The sequence below is a fragment of the Arachis hypogaea genome, chromosome 9 (genome assembly GCF_003086295.3).
Source record: "Arachis hypogaea cultivar Tifrunner chromosome 9, arahy.Tifrunner.gnm2.J5K5, whole genome shotgun sequence".
Taxonomy (NCBI): Eukaryota; Viridiplantae; Streptophyta; class Magnoliopsida; order Fabales; family Fabaceae; genus Arachis; species Arachis hypogaea.
The window spans coordinates 26604542-26612139 of NC_092044.1; the positions used below are offsets into that span (position 1 = coordinate 26604542).

General features: G+C 38.1%; 1 non-coding gene across 1 annotated transcript; it reads left to right on the plus strand.

Moving 5' to 3' along the window:
- The first annotated feature begins 7288 nt into the window (after nt 1–7288).
- LOC112714126 (small nucleolar RNA R71) lies at nt 7289–7396 on the plus strand. Its single transcript, XR_003159082.1, has one exon. It is a non-coding gene; the product is annotated as a small nucleolar RNA R71 (small nucleolar RNA).
- Nucleotides 7397–7598: the final 202 nt, after the last annotated feature.

A 7598-nucleotide genomic window follows, 5' to 3' on the forward strand; every position in this document is an offset into this window, starting at 1 on the left:
TCTAACTTAAAACATCAATTAATAACAAATCATAGAAGAAGTAATAAATATGAAATACCTCAATTTGCATTAATAAGAGAAATCAATTCTAACATGGAGAATTCATAGCCAAAATGAATAAGAAGAGAATCAACAAGAAGAATAAAATAAACTAAGGTAATAGAATAAATAAAAGTATAAGAGACTAAATTCAAAGAACATTGAACATAGATTTGAGAAGAAGAAGAAATCTTAACCCTAAAACCTAGAGAGAGGAGAGAGCCTCCCTCTCTAGAAAACTACATCTAAAACCTAAAATTATGTGTCTGAATAAGAGAATCCTGATTCCTCCACTCTGCAGCCTCTAGTCTGTATTTCTGGGCAGAAAATTAGGTCCAAAGGTGGCCTGAAATCGCTCCCAGTGTTTTTCTGCAACTGTTGTACGTTGCGCATATCACGCGTACGCGTAGCTTGTCTTCTGCGCTAGTCATGCGTACACGTCGTCCACGCGTACACGTCACTGTCAGCTCCTCAAAACTTCATTTTCTCGCGTTCCTTTCGCTTTTACATGTTTCCTTTCTATCCTCTAAGCCATTCCTGCCCTATAAATCCTGAAAACACTTAACACACAGATCACGACATCGAATGGTAATAAAGGATAATTAAAATTGACAGTTTAAAGACCTAGGAAACATGTTTTCAACTATACTATAGAATTAGGAAAGATTTATAAAACCATGCGAATTATATGAATAAGTGGGTAAGGATTTGATAGAAACCACTCAATTGCGTGCAAGATAAACCATAAAATAATGGTTTATCAACATTCATTTCTCAACATCGGCTAATAGTACCCTACTCTTAGTATTTTTGTTGCAAGGCTTCGGCCACCAATATGTATGCCACAAATCCCTTCATGTGTTTCTTCCATTGCTAGGGTGGCTTCTTCATCTCCTAGACACTTGAGCAAAGGCTGGGAGAAGCCTCTTCTGTAAAGGTCGTCTCCTATGATGGTGAAGAAACTTGCTTTCCTTTGAAAGAGCCTCGGGCTTTTTTCTTCTCTGGCATTTTTCCATGTTTTAAGAATTCGATGTAGGGTGTTCTCCAATCCTGTTCCTGCGACATGCTCATGACAAGGTTGTTGCATATGCTAGGTTGTTCTAATGTTATGTGTGACAAATTAGGTGGTATTCCCACTTTTCTAGATGTAGCTAGTTTAGATAACACATCGGCTCGATTATTGTCATTTCTATTTACATGCATTATTTCAAGATGTTTGAAATGATGAGCTAAATATTTTAACTGTGAGTAATATTGTTCTAAGGAAGGTTCGCATACCTGGAATACGTCGTTTACCTGTTGGACTACCAAAAGAGAGTCGCAGTAGACCTTGATGTTTTGTATTCCGCACTCTTTTGCTAGGTGCATGCTGGCTAGGAGTGTTTCGTATTCAGATTGGTTGTTGCTAACTGGAAACATCTACTTTATTGACTGCTCAGTTGAGATTCCATCTTTATCTTTGAGGACTATACCTGCTCCTCTGTGGTGCGGAATTTACAACCACAAACTAACCTGGAATTGTACAGAAATTAAAATAGTAAAGTAATTGAGTTGGGAATAAAATATGGAGAAAACAGTTAAGGTTTCAGAGAAAAATAGGACTATGATAAAAATGTACAGAGTTCCAATCTGATGGAATGTGAATTCCCCTGTTAACTAATTCCAAATCCTTTTATATCTAATCCTAATAAATTTAAAAATCTACTTTTTAAAACTAAATAATATCTTTTCCTATTTTAAAATAGAATTCAAATTTAAATCAGAATTAATTATGGCAATCAGCAAGTCTTCAATTGATGGATGGGGACCACTTGATTTCTTCACTCTGTAGCTTCTGATTTGTGCTTTCTGGGCTGAAAACTGGGTCAAAAGCAGCCCAGAAATCGCCCCCAGCATTTTCTGCATTTTCTGCACGTGGCGCATGTCACGTGTACGCGTCAGTCACGTGTACGCGTCGCTGATCTTCTTCGTGTGTCACGCGTACATGTCACTCATGCATACGCGTCGCCGTACAAATCTTCAAATCACGCGTACGCGTCAGCTACGCACACGCATCGCCATGGAAAGCTCTAAATCATGCGAACGCGTCAGGTACGCGTGCGTGGCGATTCTCGCTGGTTTTCTCCTTTAATTTTTGTACTGCAGAAACTCCATCAAATCCCGCTGAATGCTATCTAAAATAAACAAAATTGCACAAGACTCAAAGTAACATCCATAGTGACTAAAATATAATTAATTTTTTTATTAAACTCAATAATTTAAGTGCAAATTCACTAGGAAAAGATAGAAAAGATGCTCACGCATCACAACACCAAACTTGAAATTGCTTGTCCTCAAGCAACCAAAACTAATATAGGCTTTGGATGTGAATTTGTATGAGAATGAAAGTTTGATTAAGCTCATGTCTCTTTTTATAGTGGGGTTTATAACTGTAATCCTGAATAGGTTTGGCATCTCACTCTCCTTTGAATCAGAAGGATGTCATTGTCATTCGGAATTAGAATCCGGATAATATTATGAATTCTCTGATCTTTATATTTCAGTGTAATCCTTGAACATAGAAAAATTTACTTTAATTTATTTTTCTTTGGTGCTTTGCACCTTGAGCCTAGCCGTGACTTTAAATATTTTGTCTCAAGCTTTTCTTGACACAGAAACACCACAAGCACTTAACTGGGGAGCTTTCTTTAAGTTCTGACTTTTCTGTCAGTTACTCCCAGACAGTGGTGCTCAAAGCCTTTGGCATACTCTTGTTAAATGCACTTGGTCTCGACTCTAAGTGTTCTATCTCAAGGATTACTTGACACAATCACACTACAAGCATATGACTAGGAAAATAACTCTTTGAGCTTTTAATCATGTCTGACCTCCCTAGTTATTGATGCTCAGAGCCTTGGACCTTACTTTTATTATTAATTTTTTTTGCTGTTTCTTTTACTTCAAGGGTTAAACTTTTATTTATTTCAGAGAAGTCATAATAATTCTCTAAATTCCTATTCCCTATACATCAACATCCCTTTATTCAAATTCAAATATGCACTGTTCATATCATGCATTCAAAAATCACAGAAAATACCACCATATTTAAGTAAATAAGACTATTCTTAAAATTAAACTCAATTTCTCATGCAATACATCATTTAAATTCTTTTCTTTTTAGATTCAAGATCAGTGAGTGGTACATGAGACAATTTATTATAATTAAATCTAAATCTAAGAACTAAATGTACTAAAAATCATGCATGCAATCAAAGCAACAGAAAATAGAGGACAACAAAATAAGAATGGAAGACAAATAAAATAAAATGAAAATAAGAATGGAAGACAAATAGAAGAGAATATACTATAAATCTCAAAACATCAATGAATATTAGTTCTAACTAGATGAGCGGGACTTGAAGCTTTTTGCTTCTGAACAGTTTTGGCATCTCACTTTATCTTTTGAAGTTTAGAATGATTGGCATCTATAGGAACTCAGAGTTCAGATAGTGTTATTGATTCTCCTAGTTAAGTATGTTGATTCTTAAACACAGCTACTTTTATTAGTCTTGGCCGTGGCCCTAAGCACTTTGTTTTCCAGTATTACCACCGGATACATAAATGCCACAGACACATGACTGGGTGAACCTTTTTAGATTGTGACTCAATTTTGCTAAAGTCCCCAGTTAGAGGTATCCAGAGCTCTTAAGCACACTCTTTTTTCTTTGGATCATGACTTTAACCACTCAGTCTCAAGCTTTTCACTTGGACCTGCATGACACAAGCACATGGTTAGGGACAGCTTGATTTAGCCGCTTAGGCCTGGATTTTATTTCCTTGTGCCCTCCTATTCATTGATGCTCAAAGCCTTGGATCCTTTTTACCCTTGCCTTTTGGTTTTAAGGGCTATTGGCTTTTTCTGCTTGTTTTTTCTTTTACTTTCTAAATTTTTTTCGCCACTTTTTTTTGCAAGCTTTGTTCTTCACTGCTTTTTCTTGCTTCAAGAATCAATTTTATGATTTTTCAGATTATCAATAACATTTCTCTTTTTCATCATTCTTTCAAGTGCCAACAATTTTAACATTCATAAACAACAAGATAAAAAATATGCACTGTTCAAGCATTCATTCAGAAAACAAAAAGTATTGTCACCACAGCAATATAATTAAACTAAATTCAAAGATGAATTCGAAACTCATGTACTTCTTGTTCTTTTGTATTAAAAACATTTTTCGTTTAAGAAAGGTGAAGGATTCATGGAATTTATTCATAGCCTTAAGACATAGACTAAACACTAATGATCATTTAATAAAGACACAAACATAGATAAATATATAGCATAAAAACTGAAAAACAGAGAAATAAAAACAAGGAATGAGTCCACCTTAGTGATGGTGGTGTCTTCTTCTTGAAGAACCAATGATGTCCTTGAGCTCTTACTATGTCTCTTCCTTGCCTTTGTTGCTTGATCCCTAGTGATTTTGGTGCTCCTATCCTTAGTTGCTCCTAATAATTGTGTGACGGAAAATTTATCCCCTGAGGTATCTCAGGGATTTCTTGATGAGGGAATTCCTCATGCTCTTGTTGAGGTCTATGAGTGGGCTCTCTTGATGTGCAGTCAAATGCTCTACTATTGAGCTATGGACCTTTGAGATGAATCTCTCCATCTCCCATGACTCAGAGGTGGAAGCAATTGCCTTTCCTTTCCTCTTACTTGAGGTTTCTTTGGCCTTAGGTGCCATCAATGGTTATGTAAAAACAAAAAAGATATGCTTTTACCACACCAAACTTAGAATGTTGCTCGACCTCAAGCAAAGAAAAGAAAGAATAGAAGAAGAGGAAGAAGATATGGAGAAGAGGGAGAGATGTGTGAAAATGAAGAAGGATTGAGGGGTTTACATAGTGGAGGGAAGGGGAATGGGGTTCGGTCATTTAGGGTGGGTTTGGGTGGGAAAGAGATTTTGAATTTGAACGTAGGTGGGGTTTATGGGGAAGAGTGTATGGATGTAAGTGGTGAAGAGGATAGAAGGTGAGTTGAGGTAGGTGGGGATCCTGTGGGGTCCACAGGTCCTGAGGTGATCCTGTGGGGTCTATAGATCCTGAGGTGTCAATGATTTATCATCTCTACACCAATTAGGCATGTAAAATGCCATCTGCATGCAATCCTGGCGTTTAACGCTAGATTGATGCTTATTTCTGGCATTAAACGCCAGCTCTATGCTTGTTTTGGGCGTTCAACGCCAGTCTGCAGCATGTTTCTGGCGTTGAACGCCAGTTCTTCCCAGGGTGTAATCCTAGCATTTAAATGCCAGACTGCTGCTTGTTTCTGACATTCAACGCCAGATTCATGCTCTGTTCTGGCGTTGAACGCCAGCCAGATGCTCCTTACTGGCGTTTAAACGCCAGTAAGCTCTTCCTCCAGGGTGTGCTATTTCTTCTGCTATTTTTTATTTTGTTTTTAATTTTAGTATTTGTTTTGTGACTCAACATGATCATGAACCTAATAAAATATAAAAGAAAAATAGAATAAAAATAAAATTAGATAAATAAAAATTGGGTTGCCTCCCAATAAGCGCTTCTTTAATGTCACTAGCTTGACAGTGTGCTCTCATGGAGCTTCACAGGTGATCAGGTCAATGTTGTGGAATCCCAACACCAAACTTAGAGTTTGAATGTGGGGGTTTAACACCAAACTTAGAGTTTGGTTGTGGCCTTCTAACACCAAACTTAGAGTTTGATTGTGGGGGCTTTGTTTGACTCTGTATTGAGAGAAGCTTTTCATGCTTCCTCTCCATGGTTGCAGAGGAAGATCCTTGAGCTTTAAACACAAGGTAGTCCCCATTCAATTGAAGGACTAGCTCTCCTCTGTCAACATCAATCACAGCTCCTGCTGTGGCTAGGAAGGGTCTTCCAAGGATGATGCATTCATCCTCTTCCTTCCTAGTGTCTAAGATTATGAAATCAGCAGGGATGGAAATGCCTTTAACCTTTACTAACACATCCTCTACCAATCCATAAGCTTGTCTTACTGACTTGTCTGCCATCTGTAATGAGAATGTGGCAGCCTGTACCTCAAAGATCCCTAGCTTCTCCATTACAGAGAGTGACATAAGATTTATACCTGACCCCAGATCACACAGAGCCTTCTCAAAGGTCATGGTGCCCATGGTACAGGGTATTAAGAATTTACCAGGATCTAGTTCACTAATGAGCAAGGGAGGTTCAACTTCCCAAGTCTCATTACCAAACAACTTGGCATTTAGCTTCATGATGGCTCCTAGATATTGAGAAACTTGCTCTCTAGTTACATCTTCATCCTCTTCAGAGAAAGAATAGTTCTCAGAGCTCATGAATGGTAGAAGGAGGTTTAATGGAATCTCTATGGTTTCTATATGAGCCTCAGATTCCTTTAGGTCCTCAATAGGGAACTCCTTCTTATCTGGGAGACGTCCCATGAGGTCTTCCTCATTGGGATTCACATCCTCCCCTTCCTCTCTAGGTTCGGCCATTTTGATTATGTCAATAGCCTTGCACTCTCTTTTTGGATTCTCTTCAGTATTGCTTGGGAGAGTACTAGGAGGAGTTTCAGTGATTTTCTACTCAGCTGGCCCACTTGTGCCTCCAAATTTCTAATAGAGGATCTTGTTTCACTCATGAAAATTAAAGTAGCCTTAGACAGATCAGAGACTATGTTTGCTAAGCTAGAGGGGCTCTGCTCAAAATTCTCTGTCTGTTGCTGAGAAGATGATGGAAAAGGCTTGCTATTGCTAAGTCTGTTTCTTCCACCATTATTAAAGCCTTGTTAAGGCCTTTGTTGATCCTTCCATGAGAAATTTGGATGATTTCTCCATGAAGAATTATAGGTGTTTCTATAGGATTCACCCATGTAATTTACCTCGGCCATTGCAGGGTTCTCAGGATCATAAGCTTCTTCTTCAGAAGATGCCTCTTTAGTACTGTTGGATGCATTTTGCCATCCATTCAGACTTTGAGAAATCATGTTGACTTAATGAGTCAACATTTTATTTTGAGCCAATATGTCATTCAGAGCATCAATTTCAAGAACTCCCCTCTTCTGAGGCATCCCATTACTCATAGGATTCCTCTCAGAGGTGTACATGAACTGGTTATTTGCAACCATGTCAATGAGTTCTTGAGCTTCTGCAGGTGTTTTCTTTAGGTGAATGGATCCACCTGCATAATGGTCCAGTGACATCTTAGAGAACTCAGATAGACCATAATAGAATATATCCAAAATGGTCCACTCTGAAAGCATATCAAAAGGACATCTTTTGGTCATCTGCTTGTATCTTTCCCAAGCTTCATAGAGGGATTCACCATCTTTTTGTTTGAAGGTCTGAACATCCACTCTAAGCTTGCTCAGCTTTTGAGGAGGAAAGAACTTAGCCAAGAAGGCCGTGACCAGCTTATCCCAAGAGTCCAGGCTATCTTTAGGTTGAGAGTCCAACCATGTTCTAGTCCTGTCTCTTACAGCAAAAGAGAAAAGTATGAGCCTGTAGACTTCAGGATCTACTCCATTAGTCTTAACAGTCTCACAGATCTACAAGAATTTAGTTAAA